Source organism: Cherax quadricarinatus, chromosome 75, assembly GCF_038502225.1.
Source record: "Cherax quadricarinatus isolate ZL_2023a chromosome 75, ASM3850222v1, whole genome shotgun sequence".
NCBI classification, from domain to species: domain Eukaryota; kingdom Metazoa; phylum Arthropoda; class Malacostraca; order Decapoda; family Parastacidae; genus Cherax; species Cherax quadricarinatus.
In genome coordinates this window covers 2,580,074-2,594,273 of record NC_091366.1, presented here as the reverse complement: position 1 = coordinate 2,594,273, position 14,200 = coordinate 2,580,074, and the positions used below count along the sequence as shown (strand labels likewise).

Here is a 14,200-nt window from a genome sequence, read left to right as displayed (position 1 = left end):
TTGTGTACCCTGTACATTCATAGGTCCAAATTCTTTTCTGGAATGGGCTCCGGCTGTTATTCTGATAGCATGATACACGGAAAACTAAATCTGCAAACATTTTCACAATGGTTTTGTGATGGAGAAAATGCTTACTACACCCAACAGACAATACTGTCATGCATCTTTGAGTAAAATTAGTGGATAAAGCTTCTGCCACTTTGGGTACTAACATTAGGCCAGAACAGTTGTTGCTACTAGTGGTAAGGGGTGGATGTGTAGGTCATGGAAACAAATGCATTGATGTTCATTAGAAAATGATAAGAGGAACAAGGTGAGAATATATATGTACCCTACTGTTTTACAGAGATGGGTAGTCAGATATAAAGGAATTAAAGGGAAAATGATAGGAAGAATGTCATCAATTGGGGATGGAATGGATGAGGTGAATAAAATGATACACAATGTTTTAATGTATGAAATAAAAATTCAGCTATTACAGATTGCAATAGTGTAATGAGTATTTCATATTTGCCATTTTGGCTGTAGTCAGCCACACAAGTACTGCATGGCCTACAGGTTTAGAATTGCCATGTACTGTAATGAGTGTAGAGGTTTTAGCATATAATTTGTCAGGGAATGTGACTAGCAGTTAAAAGAAAATTTGTGTCGATTTACAATTTTTAGAAGAAATTTGTGTAAGCATTAAATAGTGTAATTGGTACTTTTACCTGTTAAGGAAGGTCCCTAGGTGCTGGTGAGGGACTCTTGATCTAAAGAATTGGACCTATAATCCATTTTTTTTAATTAGGCACTGTATGACCGCCTCAGTTATGTAATACAGGTACTCCTCGACTTACATGGGGTTACATTCCAATGAACCCATCGCAAGTAGAATATGGATATACAGTATGCTAAAGAAATGAGTAACTAGTTGGTGAATAAATGAACAATTACTGTAAATACCAGTACTGAAAAGTAAATGAATGCAAGTTATAGACTTGCCACCTTCATGCTGGGTAATTTTCATCTCCAGAGTAATCGCTTTTGCACCATTGTGAAGTAAAAGTAATGTAAGGTGAGCAGTACCTGTAATTGGTATTTTCTGAAAACTGCCAGGGCAGGTTTACAGTGCCATATTCATAACCAAAGTTGTCATGAGAATACCTGCCAGTGTGAATAATTGATAAGTTTTCCATGGTAGCCTCTTCAAGGGGGGCTCCTTGGCGTGGTGAAGAGGCTCTTGGTCTGAGGAATTAGACCTATCGGTCTTCTTCCTCAGACCGAACCTAATTACCCCCCAATCTCCCCTCCCCTATCCCATCCTCCCCATCCTCCCCTTTTTCCTTTCCTCCTCCTCCTCCCCACTCCTCCCTTTTGCCCTTCCTCTTTTTGTCCTTTGGGATTGCTCCCACAGGCGCGCTAGTTCCTAGGTAGGGGAAAGGACACCGGGGTCCATCCCATTCCGTTGAGGTTTCTTGGCGGTGGCGTAGTTTGCCGTGGAATCTGGATTGCCTAGGGATGTCCCGATCCCTCTCCGGTATCCCGGAGTAGCTTTGGGTGTCTTTTGGGCGACGGGTGTATCTCTGGAAGCCACCTTTCGGATTCCGGGGGTGGTGGCTGAAGGAGGTATGCTTTGTGGCGGATATCCGGCCGCCCTCTCTTTTGTCCACCGAGGTAGCTCGGCAGATGTGAGGTTGCTATCCCAGATTGCTGGTTTACTGGCATGAAGGGTAGGGTATGGCACGGGTTCCATGCTGCATCTGCGCTACTAGCGGTGTCGAGTCCTCTTGGGCGCGGAGGGAGATTTCTGGCCCTTTCATTCCTCCTAGGAACTATCCCTCCCCGGTCCCCCCTTTTTTTTTCTTTTTTTTATTTTTATTTTCTTTTCTTCTTTCTTTTTTTTTCTTAAAAACAAAAAGAAAGAAGTAACCTAACCATGGCAGCCCTAGTCCATGAACCTGGTACCCCCGGGCCCCTTCTTGATACCGCACCCCGTTCTGACCCCGCCTCGTCTTTGGACCACTCTTCAGACATTCCTCATGCCTCTGTACCTATTGCCGGTGCTGTTTCCTCACCCGCTTCAGGTACTGAGGCCTCGACTGACTCCTTCGATTTATCAGACCTTCGCTCTCCTCTGACTATGCTTCCGGCCTCTCCCTCTACGGTGCGGCAATTTTCAAATCGCCGACCCGTTCCACGTCGGACCAACTCTGGTCCCACGCCTAAACGTCAACGACAATTACCTGCTGATGATACTTCTCCACCTTCACCTTCTCGTTCTTCTCAGAAACGATCGACACGTCCTTCACTACCTTTCCACGCTCAGTTTCAGACTGAACAGTGGACTAAATTCTTCACTTTACGACCAACTTCCTCTACTGCCTATCTTTCTGACCATAGTATTGGCAAGGCACTCCTACGCCATGTTGGTAAAGATATTTCTTTTCATGCTCTTAAGAGCGGTACGCGCATCATTACCGTACAGAATGCTACCCAGGCTCGTGAGCTCTCTCGTCTTTCCCATATAGATACTGTTCCTGTCACCCTTGAAAAACATCATTCCCTCAATTCTTGTAGTGGTACCGTTATTCTGCCCCATACCATAGTTCAACAAAATTTCCAGACGTGTGGCACCGACATTCTAGAACAGCTGGAACTCCAAGATCTCCCAATCCTCAAGGTAGACACTTACGTTCTTCCTGCCCGTGGGCGGAGACGATACCCTAGCAATGTGGCTCGTTTAACTTTTGACAGCCGAGAACTCCCATCCTCAGTTTATATAGCAGGACATCGGTTACAAGTTCGAAAGGTGATCCCTACACCACAACAGTGTAGAAATTGCTGGCGATTTGGCCATCCAGCGAAATATTGCAGATCTATCGCCGAATGCCCAGTCTGTGGTGCCGATGACCATTCTAATACGTCTTGCAATCGATCTCCCTCTTGCCTTAACTGTCATGAGGCTCACCCTTCGTACTCTCGCCGTTGTCAGGTCTATTTAAACGAGCGGGAAATCCGTTACCTCAAAGAGACAGAAGGTCTCCCTTATGCCATGGCAGTTTCTCATCTCCGCCTCCAAGGGAGACTCCCACGTGTTTCTTATTCCCGTGTTTCAAAACGTCCCCCCACTTCTGGTATCCCATCTTCTACACCCACCTCTGTGGTTACCTCTCCCATAATCACTCCTGTATCTAATCCTTTTGCTGTCCTCGGCTCAGACGTCCCTACTTCAACGCCTCAGTCTAATCTCGCTTCTTCGAGTTCTCTCTACAAGCCTCAGTATCGACGAGACCTCGTACGACACCTCTTCCCAATCGTCCCTCTACTTCTCAAAAGTCAAAAAAAGGTCCGGTAACACCTCCTACCCATCTTCCACCTCCTCATTTTACCCTCCCTGTCTCTGTCCCTAGTTCTTCCCCTCTCACTGGCTCAGTTACAAGTGCAGAGGTTCACCCTCCTCCTCGTAATGTACCTTCCTCCCCTGTTCCCTCCCAAGTTTCTTCCTCTTCTGCCACCTCCCAGGTTCCCGTCTCTTCTGTCCCCTGCCACGCTTCTCCAGTTCCCTCCACCCTTTCGCCCCCCCCCTACCTTGGTACAGTCCAATACAGTTCCAATCTTTACTCATCCTCCCCCTACCATTCCCAATATTGTCTCCCATACGACATCTCTGAATTCCGAAACACTTGAAGCAATCTCTGAATATATTGCAGAGACCAAACCATCAATGGACACTGATCCACCTTCCGCTCTTTCTCTCTCCTCTGCTCCATCTGCGCAACTCCTTTCTTCACAGCGCACCGTTCCTTCGCTGCTTGAACATTTTCCACTGCCTCCGCATGTGGACTTTTCTAACCCTTCTAGTCCGTAGGAACCCTTACCTGCGGATTTCAAGTATCTTTATCATTGCCAATCATGGCCTTTTTACAGTGGAATATACGCGGCCTCAGGGGTAATCGGGGTGAGCTTCAGATGTTACTCTCCCAGTTTGCCCCTGTTGGTGTTTGCTTACAGGAACCAAAATTACACTCTGCTGTTATTTCTCACATCTCAGGCTATAATTTATTGTATTCTTCAGATCCTTTTCCTGATGGGACCTTTAATGAAAGTGCCCTTCTTCTCCGCACTGATATTCCGTACCATCAGCTATTTGTTCATACTTCGCTGCATTACACAGCAGCCCGTATCCACTTACATAGGTGGTATACGCTCTGTTCTTTATATCTCTCTCCTTCTCGGGCATTATCTATTCCGGATTTTGCCTTCCTTGTTTCGTCATTACCGCCACCGATTCTGTTACTTGGTGATTTTAATGCCCACCATTTCCTCTGGGGAGGGTCTCGCTGTGATTCCCGAGGAATTCAGTTAGAGGCTTTTCTTGCCACCCACCCCCTCCATGTTTTAAATACAGGTACTCACACCCATTTTGATCCTCGGACTCATACTCTCTCTTGCATCGATCTCTCAGTTTGCTCTTCCTCCACCGCATTAGACTTTACTTGGTCTGTTCTCCCGGACTTACATGACAGTGATCATTTCCCAATCATTCTTACTTCCCCTTCATATTCGCCACCTCTTCGCACCCCACGCTGGCAATTTAATCGGGCAAATTGGAACCTTTACTCACACCTGACTGTTTTTAAAGAGGTTCCTTCTTCGTCCTCCATCGATGAGCTTTTACACCTCTTCTCGTCCTCCGTTTTCACCGCAGCTTCTCATTCTATACCCCAAACTTCGGGCAGGCATTCTCAGAAATGCGTGCCTTGGTGGTCTCCTGCTTGTGCTCGTGCAGTACGTTTGAAACGCGCTGCATGGGGCAGGTACCGGTACAATAGAACCACAGAGCGACTCCTTGATTTTAAACAGAAGCGTGCGATCGCTCGCCGTGTCATCCGTGACGCTAAACGCACTTGCTGGCGAGATTATGTCTCCACCATCACCTCCGCTTCCTCTATGAGTGCAGTCTGGAAAAAAGTACGAAAACTGAGTGGTAAATATTCTCCTGACCCGGCTCCTGTTCTGCGGGTTGCCGGTGTTGATATAGCAAACCCACTAGATGTTGCCAATGAAATTGGCAATCATCTGGTCCGTATTTCTCAGGGACTCCATCTATGCCCCTCATTTCTTTCCTCAAAGTCTGCCAGAGAGTTAGCACCCTTGGACTTTTCTTCTCTCAGAGAAGAACAGTATAATGTGCCTTTTACACTTCAAGAACTGGAGGCAACAATCTCAGCTTGTCGATCATCGGCAGCTGGGCCCGACAACATTCATATTCGTATGCTACAACATTTACATCAGTCAGCCCTTGCAGTCCTATTACGCCTTTACAATCTTATTTGGTCACAAGGAGTTCTTCCACAGCTGTGGAAATCCGCCATTGTTCTTCCTTTCCGCAAACCAGGCACTACGGGACATGAAACCTCCCACTATCGTCCCATTGCTCTTACCAGTGCAGTTTGCAAAGTAATGGAACGTCTAGTAAATAGACGTTTAGTGTGGTATTTAGAGACGCACAACAGTCTCTCCACTCGTCAATATGGCTTTCGTAAGGGACGTTCTACCATAGACCCCTTACTGCGCTTGGATACGTATGTTCGTAATGCCTTTGCGAATAACCACTCAGTTATTGCCATATTTTTTGACCTTGAGAAGGCATATGACACAACTTGGAGGTATAATATTTTAGCCCAAGCCCACTCCTTAGGCCTTCGAGGCAATCTACCATCCTTCCTTAAGAACTTTTTAACTGACAGGCATTTCCGTGTTCGGGTTAATAATGTGCTCTCCCCGGACTTTATCCAAGCTGAAGGTGTCCCCCAGGGATGTGTTCTGAGCACAACACTTTTTCTCCTTGCTATTAATGATTTGGCCTCTAGTCTTCCATCAAATATTTGGTCATCACTCTATGTTGATGACTTCGCTATTGCCTGTGCAGGCGCTGACTGTCACCTCCTTACAGTTTCTCTCCAGCATGCAGTCGACCGTGTTTCCAATTGGGCCACCACACATGGGTTTAAATTTTCCAGCACTAAAACCCACCAAATCACTTTCACTAGACGCTCTGTCATCTCCGATCATCCTTTGTACCTCTATGGCTCACGTATCCCTGAACGTGATACAGTCAAGTTTCTGGGCCTCCTCTTTGATCGTAGGTTATCCTGGAAACCTCACATTACCTCTCTGAAGGCAACTTGTCACAGCCGGCTGAACCTTCTTAAAACCCTTGCTCATCTTTCGTGGGGAGCTGATCGTCGAACCCTCCTTCACCTACATTCCACCCTTATTTTATCGAAACTTGATTATGGTGACCAGATCTATTCAGCGGCATCTCCTGCTACTCTCTCTAGCCTTAACCCCATTCATCACCAAGGATTACGTTTATGCCTTGGTGCTTTTCGCTCTTCACTTGTCGAAAGCCTCTATGCAGAAGCGAACGTTCCATCCTTATCCGATCGCCGTGATGCCCATTGCCTGCGCTACTATGTACGCTCTCATGATCTCCGCAATCCTTCCATTTATAGAATGGTCACTGATATTAGTAGTCATTCTTTATTTGTTCGCCGCCCCTGCTTACTCCATCCCTTCTCTCTTCGCCTTCATTCGCTCTTGTCTTCTCTTCAACTACCACCTTTCTATGTACATGTAACATCTCACTTTTCCCTGCCCCCCTGGGAGGTTCCAGCTGTTCGAGTCTGTTCTTTCTCCCTCCCTTGCTCGAAAGCCCAACTGTCTACGGTCGCTTCCCGCTCTCTTTTTCTTGACCACTTTCACTCTCATTCTCATGCCATTGCTGTGTACACAGATGGCTCTAAGTCTTCTGACGGCGTAGGATTCGCAGCAGTGTTTCCGGACAGCGTCGTACAAGGGCATTTACTATCTTCAGCTAGTATTTTTACTGCTGAATTATATGCCATCCTTACAGCACTTATCCGTATTGCATCTATGCCTGTGTCATCATTTGTGGTTGTCTCAGACTCCCTTAGTGCTTTACAGGCTGTACAAAAATTTGATACACCTCACCCCTTAGTCCTCCGTATCCAACTTTGGCTACGCCGCATCTTTACTAAGCATAAAGATATTGTTTTTTGTTGGGTCCCTGGTCATGTTGACGTACAGGGCAATGAACAGGCAGACACTGCTGCGCGGTCAGCAGTACATGACCTACCAGTTTCTTATAGAGGTATTCCATGTACGGACTATTTTGCTGTAATATCTTCCCACCTTCACACCCGTTGGCAACAACGTTGGTCTACTATGCTCGGCAACAAACTTCAGTCTATTAAACCGAGTATAGGTTACTGGCCGTCTTCTTATCACCAGTGTCGAGGTTGGGAGACTACTCTCTCCCGTCTTCGCATTGGCCATACTCGTCTTACTCATGGATATCTCATGGAGAGGCGTCTTGCTCCTCTCTGTGAGAATTGCCAAGCTCCATTATCAGTCAGCCACATTCTGTTGGACTGCCCACTTTATCAACGAGCACGCAGAATTTACCTCTGTCGTCGTCTTCGCCCCGCTGCTCTCTCTTTACCTTCCCTTCTCGCTGATGGACCCACCTTTCATCCGGACTCTATCATTGACTTTTTGACAACGACTGACTTACTTCACAAATTCTGATACTTTCAGCCCTTTCTACTTGAATCTCTTGCTACCCTCTACCCCCGTACTATCCCCTGCCCCGCTGTTTTCTGTAACCTGCTGATCATCCCCCCTCCCTTCTGCCATCCAATTCCCTTGCTTCCTTCCCTGCCCTGCAGCGCTGTATAGCCCTTGTGGCTTAGCGCTTCTTTTTGATTATAATAATAATAATAATCAGACTCCCTTAGTGCTTTACAGGCTATACAAAAATTTGATACACCTCACCCCTTAGTCCTCCGTATCCAACTTTGGCTACGCCGCATCTTTACTAAGCATAAAGATATTGTTTTTTGTTGGGTCCCTGGTCATGTTGACGTACAGGGCAATGAACAGGCAGACACTGCTGCGCGGTCAGCAGTACATGACCTACCAGTTTCTTATAGAGGTATTCCATGTACAGACTATTTCGCTGTAATATCTTCCCACCTTCACACCCGTTGGCAACAACGTTGGTCTACTATGCTCGGCAACAAACTTCAGTCTATTAAACCGAGTATAGGTTACTGGCCGTCTTCTTATCACCAGTGTCGAGGTTGGGAGACTACTCTCTCCCGTCTTCGCATTGGCCATACTCGTCTTACTCATGGATATCTCGTGGAGAGGCGTCTTGCTCCTCTCTGTGAGAATTGCCAAGCTCCATTATCAGTCAGCCACATTCTGTTGGACTGCCCACTTTATCAACGAGCACGCAGAATTTACCTCTGTCGTCGTCTTCGCCCCGCTGCTCTCTCTTTACCTTCCCTTCTCGCTGATGGACCCACCTTTCATCCGGACTCTCTCATTGACTTTTTGACAACGACTGACTGACTTCACAAATTCTGATACTTTCAGCCCTTTCTACTTGTATCTCTTGCTACCCTCTACCCCCATACTATCCCCTGCCCCGCTGTTTTCTGTAACCTGCTGATCATCCCCCCTCCCTTCTGCCATCCAATACCCTCACTTCCTTCCCTACCCTGCAGCGCTGTATAGCCCTTGTGGCTTAGCGCTTCTTTTTGATTATAATAATAATTTCCATGGTAGCCTATTCTTTCTTTTGAGAAAATGACCCTTGTGGTTTAGCACTTTTTGATTATAATTGAGAAAATGTGGCAGTCAGAGAATGGGGACAGAAGTCCTGGAAGCATGTTTACAGGGTCACCACTGAGCTACTCTCGACTGTCACACTCGTTATTTCCTCAGTGTGTGGGCAAGTTGGACATTTTACACTGTACATGTACAGCCAAATTTTACTAGGATATGTTGACTAGAAAATAGTGAAAAATCTTAATGCAACTGAAATGTCATGGTAAAGTAGGTAAATGTACTTTTTTGTTACTTTAGAAACTTGGTACTAGTTAATGACATAAAGCAGCTTTATGCTGTTGATATAGTACGTATATTAAATTGCAATGCTGCACCTTAACAGTAAGAAGGCCCCATTTGAGGGTAAAGTGTTCTTGATCCAAAGAATTACAGCTACCTTAGTCTAACCAGCTGACCTTCCATTCTTCAGGCACTAACTCCCCCATGTGGGTTCAGCACTTATTGATATAGCAAGAAGGAATGGGTAGGAGTTCATTTTGATGCTTCCTGATTACCTCCTGGGAGGTAAACAGATACCATCAAAAGAGGAAGGCAGTTAGTTTTGGATCAAGAGCCCTTCCCTTTTTGAAGGAAGGTTTGTCATGTTTGTATTAACCACTTGCTGTATGACCCATAAGTGTTTAGCACTTCTGACTATATAAAAAAAATGTATATACAGTATATGAAAGACACGTGTCAATTTGCACTGAAACAAGTGCTTTGCACATGGTACAGCTTAAGTCATGATGAGATAAAGTTCAACTGAGTCGAATGGTTTCAATAAAAATTTGTGACCTATTGACGTGATCAGCAGTTTGTCCTTGGATGATGATAAATGTAATTTAAATTTGTCAGTACCCAGGTAGTCGGTTTCATCCTGTACATGGGCTGCTTTTGTGACCACACAAAAGTAGCACAAACATTTAAGCTAAAGTGTCAAGTGTTACTTTCATGAGTTAATGAACATTCAATTAATTTGGTTTGTCATGAGAGCTTGCAAAAGTATCAAACATGCAGTGTAGAGTAGGTGTCACATTACTATTATGAACTCACGAAAGTAGCACTTGAAAATTTAAGATACGACTCGTACTACTTTCACAAAAGTAACTCATTGACTCTGGCTTGTATGTTTATTGTGAGGTCACGAAAGTAGCCCCTTTAAATTCACTTAAGCAGGATGTCTGTCCTGTTCTTAAAAGTTCGCAAAATGTGCGCACAGCAAACTTCTAGGAACAAATGTTACTTTCGTAGTCACATTAGTGGTTGAAATGGGTGGAAGTGTTACTTCCATGAATACAGTCAGTGTTGGATGCCTGGGCTACTTTCATGAACTTCCCTCTGGATCCAAAGTATTAATTACTTTTGTTCCTCCCACGAAAGTAGCATTTGAAATGGAAGTGCAGCTATACTTTTGAGGGTTCAGGAAAGTTCAAATTTTTTGTTGAGTGTTTTGCTAGTCTGAAAGTAGCAAAATGAAATTGCACCCCTTCCCTCCCCTGCTAGCAATCACAAATCTTACAAAAGTAGGAAAAACAAGAAAGACATTTTCAGGAAGGTTAGACCCCCACCACCACACAGAAGTAGCACTAGGATCAAGCAGCAAAAATAAGGGTGGGGGGTGGAAAGACTTGCAAAAGTAGCAAGTATGAGAACCTCTTTCATGAAAGTTTGGCCCATGTGAAAGTAGAACTTCAAGGTTGTACCCACACGAAAATAGCACTGAGCGTCCTAATAAAAAAAATGTAAGTAGCAATTATGAGAGGAGCCTTTCTCGTGAAGGCTGGACACCCCACGAAAGTAGCACTTGGCTGGTGGACCCACACGAAAGTAGCACTTGAACAAAAGCCTTGATATTAAGCGCATTGAAAATCACTTTTAATGAATGTTGGACCCACACGAAAGTAGCACATGAACTTAAAGCTAGCTTTTTCGTGTAGGTTGGACCAACACTAAAGTAGCACTTGAACCAAAACCTTGATATTAAGCCCCTTGAAAATAACTTTTAATGAATGTTGTACCCACACGAAAGTAGCACTTTGAACCAAAACCTTGATATTAAGCGCCTTGAAAATAACTTTTAATGACTGTTGTACCCACACGAAAGTAGCACCTGAACCTAAAATTAGCTTTTTCGTGAAGGTTGGACCCACACGAAAGTAGCACTTTGAACCAAAAACCCCTCAAGGAAGGTTCCTTGATGTTGGTGAGGGGCTCTTGATTTAGGGAATTGGATCTGTGCTCCAGTTCCCCGAATTGAGCCTGAATGCCTTCCACATCCCCCCCCCCAGGCGCTGTATAATCCTCCGGGTTTAGCGCTTCCCCTTGATTATAATAATAATTTGAACCAAAACCTTGATATTAAGCGCCTTGAAAATAACTTTTAATGACTGTTGTACCCACACGAAAGTAGCACTTGAAGGTTGGACCCACACGAAAGTAGCACCTGAACCTAAAATTAGCTTTTTCGTGAAGGTTGGACCCACACGAAAGTAGCACTTTGAACCAAAACCTTGATATTAAGCGCCTTGAAAATAACTTTTAATGAATGTTGTACCCACTTGAAGGTTGGACCCACACGAAAGTAGCACCTGAACCTAAAATTAGCTTTTTCGTGAAGGTTGGACCCACACGAAAGTAGCACTTTGAACCAAAACCTTGATATTAAGCGCCTTGAAAATAAATTTTAATGAATGTTGTACCCACACGAAAGTAGCACTTGAAGGTTGGACCCACACGAAAGTAGCACCTGAACCTAAAATTAGCTTTCGTGAAGGTTGGACCCACACGAAAGTAGCACTTTGAACCAAAACCTTGATATTAAGCGCCTTGAAAATAAATTTTAATGAATGTTGTACCCACACGAAAGTAGCACTTGAAGGTTGGACCCACATGAAAGTAGCACTTTGAACCAAAACCTTGATATTAAGTGCCTTGAAAATAATTTAATGAATGTTGTACCCACACAAAAGTAGCACTTGAAAGTTGGACCCACACGAAAGTAGCACCTGAACCTAAAATTAGCTTTTTCGTGAAGGTTGGACCCACACGAAAGTAGCACTTTGAACCAAAACCTTGATATTGTCTTGAAAATAACTTTTAATGAATGTTGTACCCACACGAAAGTAGCACTTGAACCTAAAATTAGCTTTTTCGTGTAGGTTGGACCCACACGAAAGTAGCACTTGAACCTAAAATTAGCTTTTTCATGTAGGTTGGACTCACACGAAAGTAGCACTTTGAACCAAAACCTTGATATTAAGCGCCTTGAAAGTAACTTTTTAATGAATGTTGGACCCACACGAAAGTAGCACTTGAAGGTTGGACCCACACGAAAGTAGCACCTGAACCTAAAATTAGCTTTTTCGTGAAGGTTGGACCCACACGAAAGTAGCACTTTGAACCAAAACCTTGATATTAAGTGCCTTGAAAATAACTTTTAATGAATGTTGTACCCACACGAAAGTAGCACTTGAAGGTTGGACCCACACGAAAGTAGCACTTGAACCTAAAATTAGCTTTTTCATGTAGGTTGGACTCACACAAAAGTAGCACTTTGAACCAAAACCTTGATATTAAGCGCCTTGAAAGTAACTTTTTAACGAATGTTGGACCCACACGAAAGTAGCACTTGAACCTAAAATTAGTTTTTCCGTGGAGGTTGGACCCACACAAAAGTAGCACATGAACTTAAAGCTAGATTTTTCGTGTAGGTTGGACCCACACGAAAGGAGCACTTGAATAAAAAAATGTCCACCCTGATGAAAGCAGCAATTATGGAGAGGACCACTTTTGTGAAGGTTGCCCCCCCCCCCCCACATGAAAGTAGCAATTATAAGATGGCCACTTTTGTGAAGGTTGGTCCCCCCACAAAAGTATGGGGTCCAAAAATAGCCAAAAAAAAAAATTATTTTAATCTAAAAAAATTGGCATGAAAAAGAAGCGCTAAGCCACAAGGGCTATACAGCGCTGCAGGGTAGGGAAGGAAGCAAAGGTATTGGGCAGCAGACGGTGGGAGGGATGATTAGGTTACAGAAAACAGCGGGGCGGGGGTAGAGGGTACCAACAGATTGAGGTAGAAAGGGCTGAAGGTATCATCAGAGTTTGTGAAGTCAGTTGTCAAAAAGTCAATGAGCCCAGATGAAAGGTGGGTCCATCAGCAAGGGAAGGTAAAGAGAGAGCAGCGGAGCGAAGACGACGACGGAGGTAGATTCTGCGTGCTCGTTGATAAAGTGGGCAGTCTAACAGAATGTGGCTGACCGATAATGGAACCTGACAATTCTCACAGAGAGGAGCAGGGCGCCTCTCCACGAGATATCCACGAGTATGGCCAATGCGAAGATGGGAGCGAGTAGTCTCCCAGCCTCGACATTGGTGACAAGAAGACGGCCAGTAACCTATACTCAGTTTAATAGATTGAAGTTTGTTACCGAGCAGAGTAGACCAACGGGTGTGAAGGTGGGTAGCTATTGGAGCAAAATAGTCCGTAAATGGAATACAGTGGACCCCCGGTTAACGATATTTTTTTCATTCCAGAAGTATGTTCAGGTGCCAGTACTGACCGAATTTGTTCCCATAAGGAATATTGTGAAGTAGATTAGTCCATTTCAGACCCCCAAACATACACGTACAAACGCACTTACATAAATACACTTACATAATTGGTCGCATTGGGAGGTGATCGTTATGCGGGGGTCCACTGTACCTCTATATGAAACTGGTAGGTCATGTACTGCTGATCGCGCAGCAGTGTCTGCCTGTTCATTGCCCTGTACGTCAACATGACCAGGGACCCAACAAAAAACAATATCTTTATGCTTGGTAAAGACGCAGCGTAGCCAAAGTTGGATACGGAGGACTAAGGGGCGAGGTGTATCAAATTTCTGTATAGCCTGTAAAGCACTGAGTCTGAGACAACCACAAATGATGACACAGGCATAGATGCAATACGGATAAGTGCTGCAAGAATGGCATACAATTCAGCAGTAAAAATACTAGCCAAAGATAGTAAATGCCCTTGTACGACACTGTCCGGAAACACTGCTGTGAATCCTACGCCAGTAGAAGACTTAGAGCCATCTGTGTACACTGCAATGGCATGAGAATGAGAGTGGAAGTGGTCAAGAAAAAGAGAGTGGGAAGCTACAGTAGACAGTTGGGCTTTCGAGCAAGGGAGAGAGAAAGAACAGACTGGAACAGCTGGAACTTCCCAGGGGGGTAGGAAAAAGTGAGATGCTACGTGAACATAGAAAGGTGGTAATTGAAGAGAAGACAAGAGCGAATGTAGGTGAAGAGAGAAGGGATGGAGCAAACAGGGGCGGCGAACAAATAATGTCTACTAATATCGGTGACCATTCTATAAATGGAAGGATTGAGATCATGAGAGCGTACATAGTAGCGAAGGCAATGGGCATCACGGCGATCGGATAAGGATGGAACGTTCGCTTCTGCATAGAGGCTCTCAACAGGGAAAGAGCGAAAAGCACCAAGGCATAAACGTAATCCTTGGTGATGAATGGGG

At 44.7% G+C, this 14,200-nt stretch overlaps 1 protein-coding gene across 5 annotated transcripts in view; it reads right to left on the bottom strand.

Annotated features, from left to right (window-relative positions):
- Positions 1-14,200, bottom strand: part of LOC128691820 (carbohydrate sulfotransferase 11-like) — a 149,145-nt gene that overhangs the window by 4,684 nt on the left and 130,261 nt on the right. The window lies entirely within an intron of this gene.